At 43.4% G+C, this 15,174-nt stretch overlaps 1 long non-coding RNA gene across 2 annotated transcripts in view; it reads right to left on the bottom strand.

Moving 5' to 3' along the window:
• LOC142577880 (uncharacterized) overlaps positions 1-13,320 on the bottom strand; it is a 30,551-nt gene extending 17,231 nt beyond the window's left edge. For both annotated transcript variants that reach the window (XR_012827088.1, XR_012827089.1), the window contains exons 1-2: positions 13,273-13,320; positions 13,101-13,204 (exon numbers count right to left, since the gene is read on the bottom strand). This is a non-coding gene — a long non-coding RNA (uncharacterized LOC142577880). The remainder of the gene's footprint in view (positions 1-13,100; positions 13,205-13,272) is intronic.
• Between the last annotated feature and the right edge of the window lie 1,854 nt (positions 13,321-15,174).

Consider the following 15,174-nt stretch of genomic DNA (forward strand, 5'->3'; position numbering starts at 1 on the left):
TGTAAGGCCAGCAGTTTTCGTGGTGATTCCTCACCTTTAGAATACCTCCCCCAGCTAACATGTCTTTCAAGCACGCCACTAAAAAAAGGCGCGCTATTTTACCTAGGTGGCACTGGCCAACATAGTTACCGTCTCCTTTGGGGCCCGAATATTTCCTTCCATCTATTGGATTGATGAAGTCATACCAAATTTTAAGAATGCTGATGAATCCGTTATCTTTAATTACCGTTCGATTTTTCTCTTATCTACCAATAGCGAAACATTCAAGGAACTGTTTATCAGTCACTTTAAAAGTTACTTGACTAAGTGCATTATTTTGAGTGAAGTAATTCTTCGATTTTACTTGCCCAAAGCACGATTGTATTATGAGCATGCTGCAGTGAGGGACTCCGGAATAATTTTGACCAGAAGGGGATCTTTAGCGCGCTCCCAATGTACTGGACACAGGCGTTCTTGCATTTCACCCCCATCGAAGTGCGGTCGCCCTGGCCGATATTCGATCCCACAAGCTCGTGCTTAGCAGCGCAACATGAAAGCCGCTAAGCCATAATGGCAGTTTCTTTTTTTATTTCTCTCAGTTTGGTTTTTCTTGAGGTAGGTCGACTAACTTTGGCGGTAATCTCATTGCCAAATTACATTAGGTATTTTGATGAGAACCGGTTTGTTGTCAGATCCTTTTTTTTACTTATCTAAAGCTTTGGGAATTAATATTCGCCATATTTTGTTAAAAAATTTGAAGCCTATGAAATAACTGCTCCTGCGCTTTCATTTTTAAGAGCCTAATATCTAACGGAACACTCCAACTTTATTTATTGGTCCAGTTTTGAGACCCTAAAACAATTATTCAGGGGCTCATGTTGAGCCTAAAAGTTCCATCTTGCGACTACTGTTATCCATCCTGTATATGAATGACTTTTCGAAACGCATTTCCCCATCACAATACGTGCAATACGCGGACGACACATCCATTTATGACTCAAATATATGTTTAGATCGCTAATTTCTAAATTAAATTGTACATTATTTTACGTTAATACTTAGCGTCGAAGCAATCACTTCATTTTAAATTAAAGCAAAACTAAATGCATTGTAAGGAAGCCAGACGTTTTTTTATCAGAGGTTTACATTTAGTCACACTGCATTTTCGCCAGGGAATGTGTTGGACTTCTTGGTGTTGTTTACCTCCATCATTAGCTAAAATTTGATAAACACATTTACCCACGTAGATCACTGGTAAAAGTAAGATACCCAAGAGATAAGGATAAGGAGTAGCCGGCGCCTTAAATTGCGCGCCATCATCTGCTTATATCATATCAATAAAAAAAAAAGACGTTTTCTATTTTCTGCTCCCACTCCTGTGGCTCTATTAGGAAACCATTCCCAGACATATGAATTATGCCACAGCTGCTTACAGAAACACCTAGCAGTTGCCATATGTGACTTATTCAAGAAAAACAAAAACAAACTCTACGTAACATTTCAAACAGTAATCGATATAACTATGTTAATCTCAGAAGCACGAAGTACAAAGAGCTCATAATTATTTGTTTATTTGCAATCAACTTATTTACCGTGATTTTCCGGTCACCTAAAGCACCGATAACAAACCTCATCAGATATTCATTCGCTTATGGTACTTCTTTTAACTGTGTTTTCACAACTTCTTAGATAATACTGCACGTTAGTTTTTGTGTAACTTCTATATTTTCATTGTTATTCTGAGTTTCTATTTCTGATGAAATTTTAGATTTGCCGATAAAGCAACTTTATTTCAATACCACTGTTACCGCAGGCTTCCATGTCTTGTCTGAATTGATTTGTGTTTGTTTCTTTAGCTATTTCTACTATTGACTTGGTTTATTGTGTCGTGGTAGAATTTTTTTTCTTCTTGTTTGTATTTTGCGTCTATATATTATGCGCTGGAGCTCCCAGTATGGTCACCTTACCTTGGGACCCTTTTCAGCGTATTCTGTTCTTGTAATTGAATTGAATTATCGGGTTTTACATGACAGACCCACGATCTGATTATGAGGCAAGCCATATTGGGGGACTCTGGATTAATTTTTACAACTTGGAGTTACTTAAGGTGCACTTAAATCTGAGTACACGGGCGTTTTGCATTCCAATTCATCGAAATGGAGGTTCCATGACTGTGTCCTTGTAATCATGTTTAGTTAAATAAAATAAACTTGTGCTTCGACATGAACCTAACAAATTTAGTACTATCTGAGTTCGCTCTTACATGCCGTGATCTCTTCTTGTGAACTTCCACAAAACGCTTTTCTAGTTGCCATGTTGCGCTCCAACAACCAGCCCTGGCCCAAATAAGTCAAGAAAAACTTCTCACCTTACTGAAAGCGTAGTTCCAAGTATTTAGTAAATAGACTAGCTGGGCATATTGAATTCAGAGGTCTTCTGTCCAATCACGCTAACGACGTTTCGTCGTTTATTAAAAAGGTGAACTACAATTACTTTCAGTCTTCTGTCTGCACTGGCGTAATAGACGCAACCTTGCTTGTATGTCCGCACCAGTGAATTATCGAGTGCACGCTTGCTGGAAGCGAATATTGCGGTGAAAAAGCAAATAATTTGAGGAGCGAGGGAGCATCCGCACCTGTAATCTATTACCTTTGAGAATACAATCGTTTGTCCTTTCTAGAGAATATTACTTGCGCTAGTTTTCACTGGCGAATTGGAATGCTGGCACTAGTCACTTAATAGCGAAGTAGGTCACTAGTCAAGGCATAATTATTCCTTGTCATTCGTATATGGTTACAGTGTAGCAAAAGCATCAGGTATCATAAGATCTAGCCCGGAGCAGTTCATCCTCAGTATCTACCCAGCGGCATCACAACGACGCATTAAGCCGACTGGACATCAAAGCGTTAACAGAAGACAAATAAGTGGACTGCTGCAATTTGTTAAAGATGTATAGGCTATGCGGCTGTCTTTGATTGCGTGCTGAATGATTTTCTGTTTGTTCGCTCATCACTGATTTATTTCTTTTTCTTTTCTGTATAATTTCACCACACCTAGTGTAAGGTATCAGACCAGGTCCAACATGGTCAAAGTCGCCGCTTTTCCTTCCCTTGCACTCCCTATTCCTAGTGTTACAGACTGTTGCAACAAATTATGCGATGATAGCGCCACCCGTTTCGCCATAAGGATTTGAGTCGAAGCTAAATATCAAGTAAGGAGTATGTCCTATACGTCTGGATAAATTCGATCGATGCCGGGTGAACGTGAAAAAGATGCCTCAGTAACCTTACTAAAGCAAAGGGAACAAGGGTATGAATTCGTTTTTCTAGGCCATCGCTTCCACATCGAAAACGAACTAGGGAGGGGGGGGGACTGAAATACCAAAGGCGATTGCGGCACGATTAGAAGGAAAGAAAAATAACGGGCGAGTGATGATAAAAGTACTTAAAAGATCTATCGGCCTGCACTAACCACTCATCTCAGTTCTTGCTGCGGATATCACGGCTTTGCGAATGCCATCCAGTGCAACACAAAAACAACGCCGAAATCAATAAGACTGAAGAATTCAACAGCAATACTAATTACGCTAGGCCTTCGCAAATACCCTCACTTTAGGAGATGTACCTGATAACAAAGAAACGGGTTTCGCCCAGGGAGGATTGCACTAGGACCACTGCTAAGGCTTTGCAAAAGGTGCGCCTTAGAGGGCAAGAAAAGTATAATGAGCACTTCGTGCTGCTGTGATTAGCAATCCCAAGTACCATAATAAAGACAAAAGAATGTTGTTCAAGGATTCCTTAGGGGACCGGGGAATCACTCTTCGAGTCTGGAGTGCCACGCTAATACATATTGGGGATGAGAGAACCAAACGCTGAAAAACTCGAGGGTTGAGGAACCCTGTGCCGTAGCCCTCGAGCTCCCGCTTGCTGTAATGGTCGCCCTTAAAAGTAAAATAGCTGCGGCAGTTGGAGCTGTACTTTCTCGTATTTCAAAGCAATGTCGGTGTATACGCAGTATCCAAGCGTGGTAGGCATGGGGGAAAAGGAGAATAGGACACTAAGCAGCGCACAACGCACACGTAAGCCTGCACGAAGTGGAAATTTCCGAACCGATGTAAACATAGCATGTAATTTGCTGCTGGTGCAATGGTCGTAATTGCTGTTAAGGTGATTTCATTGTATGAGTCCAGGACTTGAAGAAGCAGTTTGACAGAAAGAAGGCGACCACGTTCTTACTTTAAAGTATAGTCGCTGTTCACTTTTTTGAATAAGTATTCATGCTTCTTAATTTTGATAATTTGTTTAAGACAGTGCCACAGACAATGGATTGCAGAACGTTATATGTTCGCTAAAAAACACTCCTGGACACGCTCCTGGAGGATCTTCTTGGGGCATCCTGGCGGAAACGTGGAGCAAGCGGCGTCCTGAACGAAGCTCCATGAAAACTCGAAGGCGTAGAGGACCAAGGGAAAGAAAGCAGCTTCCACCACTTGCGAGACAGCTGTTAAGCCTCTATGGTTTATTGCACAGGTCGCGTGCTGAAGACGATGACGCTGGCCATGATGATGAATATATACAGATGAAGAAGATGAAGGGGTAATATAATGCTCTCACAATATTTACTTATTTATCGGCCTCATGCAGCTTACAATACTACACTTCTGGCAGAGCAGCAGTGCTAGCAGGTATTGTAGAAGGTACACAGAAATTACCTCCAACTACTGCAAGTCCTGAATTAAAAACAAGCACTTGTAGTAACACATGCCAGGGAAAGGCGAATACGATACAGAACGCTTTTTAGTGCCAGGTAGAAAAAAAGTCTTTTTCTGTCGTTGTGATGGCAGCATTCGTAACATTTTTCACGAAGCAAGTGTAACATGCGCGAGTGCTATCACATGACATCAATGCCAATTCTGAAAAATAAAAAAGAAAATGAGCACCCCAAAACATTTTTTTTTCAATTCTAATCGGAGGCATTCAAGATTTGTAGAGAATGGTTGTATGGGCGATGTCTGCGTTCAGTATCGAAGAGTTATGAAGAGATTATGTGCTGTAGCGTTATATTTGTATTAAGACCGAATGTTTCTCATGGCAAGAATTATATATTGGAAGCAAACTAATACCACGTGGCACATACTGAACATACTGCCAGGGGCACATACCGAGTTGTACACACCCAGTGGTTCCAGCGTGCATGCAGTGGCCGTGCAGAGTCTCCCCGGTTGTACATAATTTCAGACGGCACTATCACAGGGCTCGGACCACGAAAACAGCGATAGGCTGGATTACCATCGGGATCGGCCCACCAAAACAGCGAGATACGCTACCCGCCTACCCGCACGAAAGCGTATACGCTTCGAGAAGAATGATTTTCACTATAATAGCATCTAAAAAGTCGTGAAGTCTTTATCCGCACCTCGAAGAATGTCATGTTAGGGTAACCTTGGTGCAGAAAGTGTTCAACGGACAAGAAATCAACGACTGACTTATATTTGAGGTATTTTTGTCAATCCCATAATGAAGCGCGAATAAAGGGCACTTAGACGCTGTGAGTCACCATGTTAAATATTCTAAGGTGTTCACCGAGCATGTTTATCCTCTAAAGATGAACCGAACTCATATACTCAATATATATATATATATATATATATATATATATATATATATATATATATATATATATATATATATTATATACTTTATTTCTCATTGATTATTTCGAATATTCATCTTAGTTGTCTTGTTGAACAATCCACAACAATAACAAAATTTTTACGTTGTGTGGCAATGTGAGTCGCAACTTCTAATTTCAATAATTATGTGATTCCAACCCAGGCAAATTGCTAGAAATTGTATTACGAATGCCGCTAGAAGCACAGGAACGGCAAACCATGCTCAAATGCGTCTGTAAGTGCTGTAAAACTGAGAACAATTATTTCTCAGAGAGATGCGTTGACGCGAAAGCCTTAGTAATGTTGTCGCTAAACAAAGTTGAGCAGATTCAATGCCGGGTTGTCATGAAATAACGAGTGAAGTACAAGAGAAAATACGTTCAACATAGTGGAAACATACGCTGCCGTAGGTGTACAAGGGATTAAGAGAAGCACGCAAAATAAAATAAAAGTGGTGGGAGGGGCTGCTCAGCAAGAAGTGGCAGGCCAGCGATGGCCACATAGCGTTGTGGACGAAATGCAAAAATGTCCTGTCCTGGGCTTTAGGTCCACCTCAAAGAGCCTCAGGTGTTCAGATTCCACTCTCGTACTCAAATTTAACTACGAAAGTATCCCAACGCCATTGGTATGTAGAAACTTCTGCTTCCGTTCCTGCAAACTATGTTTCTTCAATTTACACGTTTCCTCTCTGTATATTCTATTGTGTGCCGAATCCAAACAAGTATGCGAGTCTCGAAAGAGATAACGCCGCAGGAGGATATGTCTCTGAAGTGTTGACTGCTGCTCCTGACATCGCCGCCGCAAATATTTTTACAAATGCGGAGAATGTGGTGGGTAAAGAAAGATAGCAAAGGGTTAGGTGTGAGTGTAAAGAACCTGCACTGTTATTCCATATATACATCATCATAAGAGTGAGGTCATCCCCGGTCGAGCGTCTGCCATTGTTTTTATGCGTTCATTCTGTAGTGTTGTCTTCTCAGCTGTTTTTTATAGCATAGCCAAGCTCATCGTATCTTCTCTCCGGCCCCACTCAAGAACTTCGGTCCATCACACTCGCGCACCAATGTGAAATACACATCTAGCTAATGAAATGCTTGCTCCAGGCCACACACAATACGACAACATTGCTGTAGGCTGGCAGCTTGAGTACGCGACTCAACCAAGAGCAGTAAAAGGAAGCCAGGCACACGTGGGATGCATGGATGCCACTGCGCTCTGGCTTATTGATTTCTTCGGGACTTATGCCATCCTGATTTCTCTGCTATGCGCTTCTCGAGACTTCGGTGATATTCTCAGTTGCTGCAGCAATCTAAACATTGTTTGCGCAGGAGAGTCAAGACAGGCCGTGGCGGTGTTTATCCGCGTGCTCAATTCCTTCCTGCAAATAACGGCCTAGTGGCTAGAAGCAGCGGTGTTAGAGTGCCTAGTCAACTTCGCTAGTCTGTTGGTTGTAAGGAAAACAGGTTTGGCTAACCAGCTGTGGGAAGCGCCAGTTTTGTTTTAGTGAGTGATACATATGACCATGATACCACCCCTTTCCCGAGCATTGAGGAGCCCACTGCTTCCAGTTGTTCTTCATCCACTGTATACACACATGGCTGCCAGCGTAGATCCAGATGGCGCAGCAGGTTTGTTCATGTTACAATGTTATTTTAAGAAGTTGCAAGTAACGGAAGTAAAGAAGCGATCGCTAAGCTGAAGTGCAGAAATGTACGTTTCTCGTAGCTTGTCATATGTATGATCCAGTTGAAGAGATAGCGTAACGAATTTTCGTAAAGGAGCGTAAAGAAAAAGTCCACCAACGATTACGATACTCCCTCATGCAAAATTTGAGAGCCGCTCTATACTTGTTTTCATTTCATGATATATTGCGGCAAAGAAATTTGGAGACACGTGTAGCACAGTCGGCAGTCGTCGAAAATCCTATCTGCGGTTCAAGCGCGTCGGCTTTTATACATGGCTCATCGAATGTTCCAGTGTAATCGCTGGGGCCGCATGGCTTCCTGAAAGTAGTACTCAACTAGCATCACTCATACAATCAGATTACAAAACAATCGCAAACCATGAATATTGAAACAAGCGCGAAAGAGACGAAACTAAGCAAACCAAACAAGCTCGAGCGAGAGCTGACGCGCGCAGATGGTAGTAAGAAACGAGTGGTCCGGCGTAGACGAGATACGAATACGCATCGAGTGGTCAAGCGTGTCCGCATGACACCAGTTTCCCGCGCGCACATCGCTGAAGTGGCCGCTCTCATTGGTCTCCGCTATTCGTAGATCCCGTCTTTCATCTCACGCTCCGTGTTCGCTCTTTCATCTTTCGCCGTGCTCGTGCACTCGGTTACGCCGCTGACGCTTGCCGCAGGAACGGGCGCCTAAGAGTTTCGATCTAAAATTGAGAAAGCTAACAATGATGTCATCGTTCAAAACCACACAGCAAAGCAGATAATGAGAAGCCGCAGGTAGCACACTTGATGCAGTCTATAAAGGATGCTCGTATCTGAATGATGTTAGTGTGTGCTTTGCTGGACCCGAAAGCTTTCAATAACGTTACCGTGCACATGTTCTATTCAGGGAGAAAGCCTTCTGCCAAAACCCTTATCGGAAGACTGATTTTTTGAAAATAAGGAGTCACGATGGAGGGACCCTAAAGCATGTTTTCCTGCTAGAAATTCCCGCATTTGCGTGTGCGACGCTGCGCCTAATTGTCAGCGCGTGTGAAACTGCTCTGAATTACAGCTACAGCATCATCTTTGCTATTCCTTTCCTCTGCATCATTCCCTTCTCACAATGAGTAATAAATGGTGAAAGCATCTTATTATTTCAGGAAAAAAACATTTATTTTGTATGCCTGCGCTTCAGCTTTCTGCTTCAAATACAATAAACGTAGTCTGTGGCGCTTTTACAATATTCCGATATTCATTTTACGGCGAAGCTGTTAAGGACTGCTTTCCCCACTATCATGTCCGCGTGTAGAAAAAAATGCGGAAGATAGTGGACAAGTGGCTCTCCGCTATCAAGAGCCCCGATGCCGGGGCGCAACTATGGGCTGTCCAGAGGGCCCACGATGCGGCGGTCGGGCAAGGCCTGACTGTCCCAACGTGGGAGCGGCCCGCAGCGCGCTGAGTCGCGTACCTCAGGACCTTATTAATGTTTTGCATCCATCCATCCAGTGCAATGCCGGGCCGACCCGTGGCGGAGGTGACGCAGGCGTTAAGCATTCCCCATACGTGGGCTGATCCCGAAGATAGTGCAGCGTTCTATCTTAACGGGAAAGTGCACGAAAAAGACGTCGACGAGAAAGAGAGCAACTATCAGTTTATTTTCAAAGAAACAGAATGAGCAGGAAACTGCGCCGAAAGAAGAACAACCGCCCTCTGAATCGTGCACGAGAAAACTAAAATAACATACACGTGGCCACATCAAAGCTGGCTAATCAAGAACTGATTTGCGCAAAATCACGAAGGTATAACACTTCTGCCTCCGACAAAGCTATCGACGGTTGACTAATGCATCTGTCACCCTCCAAAAACATATAAAAGGCTTCCATTATTTCCCATGTTTTGTGCACACTATGCCTGTACAAAATCTCAGTTTTATCAAAAACGGGTTGGCACAATCTTCTACGGCAATGAACCGCCAAATGAGAACCAGTCTCATTCTTTGCATTGATCGCATGTTCCTGGATATTGATATTTAACATCGATTTGTTTGCCTATGTAAACATTTCCAGAAGAGCAAGGTATCTTATAAACAACTTGAATTTTGCGATCCACGTACTTTTTATTATGATTGACAGAACATCCGGCAGGTTTGTCACTCGCCACTCCATTCATCTTTTTGTGGACAGCTGGACAAACCTGACCAAGCTTAACACCAATCTTTTACCGCCTTGCTATGTTTTTTAACCCATGTACTAGCTTCTGCACATAAGGAAATGAAACTGCATTCCTTCTACTCTTAGGAAGATCGTCAACTGTTGCTTGGTCAGTTCTCTCTTTCTTGTCTACGTCTTTCTCGCACACTTTTTCGTTGGGATGGAACCACACCAATCCACCCAGCTATCAGTTTTGATGGATAATGCAATGCCGGACCGACTGGCGGCGGAGGTGCAGTTCGCCATTAAGGAGCCCTCATACACAGCTTCGCTGATCATCCTTCGTTTCAGATTGGAAGGGCACTGAGTTTCTTTTTTTTCATTTGCTAATTAAGAGAGCAACTGAGGAGAAAAAGTATACCATCAGGATTCACAACAGCATACGACATTTCTGATCACTTTAAAGATAAACGATATGAAAATCACGGAGCCTAAACGGAGCGCAAGTGTGAAAAGTCGTGGCTGCCCGAGCGGCAAGAAGGGACACGGGCTTTGGAACTCAAGAATATCGGGTACGTCAGCGCTCCCTTATATCAAAATTGACAAATCCTTGTCGTCTTGGTCTGGCGCCAACCTGGCACCGCCAAAGTCGTTTCGCCCATAGCCATGGCTTGGTGAGGCACCGCCATTGAAAGCCAGGGCCAGTGTGCGGCTCTCCGTCTAGCCGCGTCAGCGTCGTGCAAGAACTAAGTACCAGGAGTGTTAGTAGCCAGTGTACGCTAGAGAAAGTTTAGAGCTGCTGAAAATAGTGGGATGCAAGTGTGGGGAGGGTAGTTGAAATGCTGCTCTTTCGGATGCCGGTTAACTCAGCCTGCCAACATAGTGTCTGTAGGTGCTAGTGGTTGCTGCCTAAGGTAAGTGTTGAAGGGCAGTCAAGCTTAATGGCGAGTGTGAGGTGGATTGGTGTCTCAAAGGCGAGTGGTGGGTTGCGGTAACATCTCAAATGCGAATGCGTGTTCCGGCTTATGTGAACACAATGACTGTGAGGTCGTATCTTTAGGGTGGCGATTGCTTGTAGGGCAGTAATGTTCAGAACTGTGTCGTCAAGAGTCTGCTAATATAAATCAAAGTATGACACAACGAGTACGGAAGAAAACGTCAGCATTGATTAGGCTGCTTGAACAGCATCCTCTGCCACTGTTGATCAGTGGTTACAAGTCATCAATAGAAGAACACCGAGTGAGGAATTGCTGTAGTGGTACTGCAATCTCCACCATTGAAAAGCATGTCCTCCTTCAGTAAACGAAAAGCCAATTTCAGGCTCTCCAAAGATGCGCAAAAGGTGTGTAAGAGGAACCTTTAAGAGGAAGCTTTAGCTCGGGCCCAACTCCGACGCGGCCTATTCAAATACATGTAAAACGCAAAAACGTTTTTATGAGATAACCCCTGGACCGATTTTGATGAAATTTGTTGCATTTGAAAGAGAAAGTTAAATTCTAGTGACTGTTGGAAGCGGAATTTCGATTTAGGGCTTAAATTTTCTTAAAACGATTTTCAAATATTTGACCGTTCGAAAAAAATAGAAGCACGAAGTTTACAAATTCATAGCTCTGCATCAAAAACTGATATCGCGGTTCTGTAAACGGCATCCATTCGATCATTCAAAGCGGACAAAATCAATGTGTCATTTTGCATCTTACGTGAATTTGTTACGATGGTTACAACGATTTTGCAAAAGTTGTATTTCCCTATGATTAAATTTTTTTATTTTCATGTGTCACATATCAATTTTGTCCGCTTTAGATGTACTATTAGATGCAATTCACAGAATTGTATTATCATTTTTAGTTGTTTAGTTACGGAGTTGTAAACTTGATATTTTCGTTTCTTGAAAATTTTCGATTTTTGCCAATTTTTAATAAAAAATTGACGACCTAACTAAAAAATTCGAAACCAACAGTCACTAGATTTTAAGTTTGTCTTTTAAATGCAACAAACATCGTCAAATTTGGTGCAGTGGTTGCCGAGAAAAACGAATTCTCCTTTTACATGTATTTAGATAGGGGCACTCGAGCTAAAGCTTCCTCTTAAGCGAAAGTCATTTATGAGGATACCGCAGTCAGCCAGTCTTCATAACTACTGCCAGCTTTACGAACAACACTGCTTTTCTAAGACGAAAACATACAACAACTGAACGAAATCGCAAGCGTAAAGGCGAAGAACAACTGGAGGCCGAATCAGAAAGTATGTGCCACTATTTTTTTGTATTAGCCATATAAGTTACACAAAGGCAATTGCAAATATACGTCCTATTCTACGTACCTTACACTGTTTTTCAACATAATTCCCACGCCTGTTCAGACATATGTCGCATCGCAGCACTACACTTGAGATGCCCCTGTCGCAGTAATCGTCCGGCTGACTGTGCAACCACCATCCGACTGCTGTCTTGGCTTCATCATTGCGCGCGAATCACTGTCCTACGAGGAACTTCCTCAGTGGACTGAAAGCGTAGAAATCACTAGGGGCGAAGTCCGGACTGTATGGTGAGTGGTTGAGACTCTCCTAGTTGTCAGTCAGCGGCGCATGTGGCCTCCCCGAACGCTAATTGTCATGCAAACCTTCACGGCCTTTTGCGAACTCACAACACCACCAACTCACACTTCTCAAAGCGAGACAGCATTCCACATACGAGGGTTGCCTTTCCCTGTGGATTTCGATGGGAATTCGTCTTTTGCTCCATAGCAAATGAATCACACTTCGCTGCTCGTACGCCGTGGACGTGTGAAGCACAACCGGCATCTTCAACAACTGACAGCAGCGCCGTGCCGTAGAGCTACCGGCCGATAAGACTGGGCCGGTCAAAGAAAGGTCCGCCGCTGGGAATGGATATGTGATTTCGCATTTACAGCCGTAATTTGTCTAAAAAAGAATAGGGGCAAATGCTTTCTGATTAGCCCTCGTAGTTGGACAAAAGCAACAGGGAATGCATCACTGTGTGGACAACTCCAAATGGAAACAGGGGAGCAGTTGAGTCACAATTCTCTATCCAACCGGAATAAACTGTCGCTGATTGTTAAGCGAAACGGACGTACCCGCCACAAAATGAACTTGCGTCAACTGGCGTGGGGAAAGTAGAATTTCATTCCCGTTTAGCGAAAATTGCAACACGGACGAGCGAATCTAGGCGATTTTTGCATTTCTCTTCAAAAAGCAGAAGCGCAAAAGAAACAAAACTGCTTTGTGCCCGGATTTTCAGTAAGACGGCAGCTCAGAACGAGTAGAAACAATTAATAATGCTCAGAAAAAACTTGAACATTTTTCTGACGACATTCATTGCAGAAATTTCAAGCAGGACCATTTCTTTTACTTGTATTTAGGAGAGAGAGGCGAAATAGTAGATAATAATATGATGAAATATTCACAGCGAAAAATCTATGGTGAAGAAAAGCTAGAAAAATATGCACACGACCGGTTGGGGAGACACGGTACATGCCGCTAGGTTAATTAAACATGCAGTGAAGAAATGTGGCGAAACTATCTAGATTGTACATATTCGATATTATTCGAAAAAGATCAGAAAAAGACAGCGTGCGGTATACACTCAGCACGTGGACACTGATTCCATGCCCACCTGTGTCCTGTGTGTTTGCGTGTCCTTGTGGTATCCGCATAATTAATTTTTTTGTTCCGCTTGCTTTTGCATTCTGTATTTCTTCGTCGCAATCAAAGTTCATCCTGAAACAGGAAGAGAAAGCATATATCATTACGATGTTTCGTGCTGAATTCAATGAAATTGTTCTTACTTTTCCGAATTTTAGGAAGACCCCAGCTGAACGTCAACGATTGTTCGGAGTGCGGTGCCTGGCAAAAAAAAATTTACTTGGCAATTTGAAACGAATAAACAGCACGTTCAGAAACAGTGACGTATATGGAGAGATGTGAGAAATGGGTGCAATGACTAAAGACTGCTAGAATACATAAACAGATATGTAAGGCACGGATTTTAGGGGATGATGCGATGGTAGTAGGCCATTTTCTTCGAATGCATTGCTTTATATTCGTGCGAGTGCAACTGTTCTAGAGAGGGGGCGACATTATGATTAGGACCTTACCCGAGAAAGTGTAAGAACAGGTTTGAAGATTAATATGCAGAAGACAAAGTTGATGTTCAATAGCCTGGCAAGGGAGCAAGAATTCATGATCGCCCGTCAGCCTCTATACAATATATGCAAGAGTGCGTTTATCTAGGTCAGTTACTCACAGAGGAACCTCATCATCAGGAGGAAGTTTACGGAAGAATAAAAAGACGAAGAAATTCACCGAGAATTGCGACACTCCCTAATGCGAAATCTGAGCGCAGCTATATACCTCTTTTCATTTCGCGACATATCGGTTGGCGCTGACAATCTGTCTCGTTGGGGCACGTAGCAAACGGAGCGAAGTGTGACGCAACTGCCTCGCTAATCTGGAGATTGCGAGAACCGATGCGTGGGTGACGAGCGGGCACTATTCACGGCACCGGCTGCAGACAGATCTTCCAGACGACGCAGGGCTTTTCTGGCGCCATCACGTAGGCATCGTCGCCGCACTACGCTTTTATTCTCAGGCTTTCGCCATACCAACCTACCAACCTCCGCTTTCGTCGTCGCGCTTGTCATCCCCCACTGCGCTCCGTTCGCTTTCATCCTTCGATGTGCTCTTTCTCTAGGTTATGCCGCAGCCGCTGACGACGCTTGCCACATTAACGGGCCCCTAAGAGCTGTGCGCTAAAGGTAGCTTGGAGTGTATATGGCAAGCGTCGCCAAATCCTCACCAATTTCACTTGCCACATTCATTGAAAAGGAAAGTTTACTATCATTGCGTTCTACCGGTGCTCACATATGGACCAGAAACATTGAGTTAGCGAAGAACTTCATGAACTAGGTAAAGACTGCGCTAAGACCGAAGGAACAAGAATTATTAGGCGCAGCGTTAAGCCACAGGAAGAGAGCGGTGTGAATCAGAGAGCGAATGGGTATATCCTACATTCTAACTGATATTAGCGAGAAACAAATTAAGCTTGGCAGGCCATGTATAATGCGTAGGGCGGATGACCAATGGATCGTTAGAGTTATACAATGCGCCCAAAGGCAAGCGAAGGGCAGTCGAGGAAGGCAGAAAATTAGGTGGGTTGATGAGATTTGGAAATGTGCAGGCGGAAGTTGAAATCAGCTAGAACAAGGTAGGCGTAATTGGAGATTCACTGGGAGAAGCCATCGTTCTGCACTGTGCAAAAAAAATTGCCTGATAGTGATTATGCTGATGATGAACACTACGATAGGTTCGAGTGTCTCCTGATAAAACCTGGGTGCGGTGCATTGGGTTCGCAGCGAACATGTATAGGATGCCACTATTCAGCTGTTGAGTAACAGTGTTGTACATCCACTGGTATTATTTCAGAAGTTAGAGATTAATTATGGGCTTTCACACGCCAAAACCACAATCTGATTATGAGGCACGCTGTAGTTGGGGAGTCTGGAGATTTGGACCACCTTCGATTGTTTTAACGTGCTCCTAAATCTAAGTACACGGCTGTTTTCGCATTTCGCCTCCATCGAAATGCGGCCGCCGTGGCCGGGATTCGATCCAGCGACCTCCTGTTTAGTAGCCCAGCACCATAGCCACTAAGCAACAACGGCTGGTTAATTAAGAAGTTTTGCGCAAAT

This window comes from Dermacentor variabilis, chromosome 4, assembly GCF_050947875.1.
Source record: "Dermacentor variabilis isolate Ectoservices chromosome 4, ASM5094787v1, whole genome shotgun sequence".
In the NCBI taxonomy this organism is placed as follows: Eukaryota; Metazoa; Arthropoda; class Arachnida; order Ixodida; family Ixodidae; genus Dermacentor; species Dermacentor variabilis.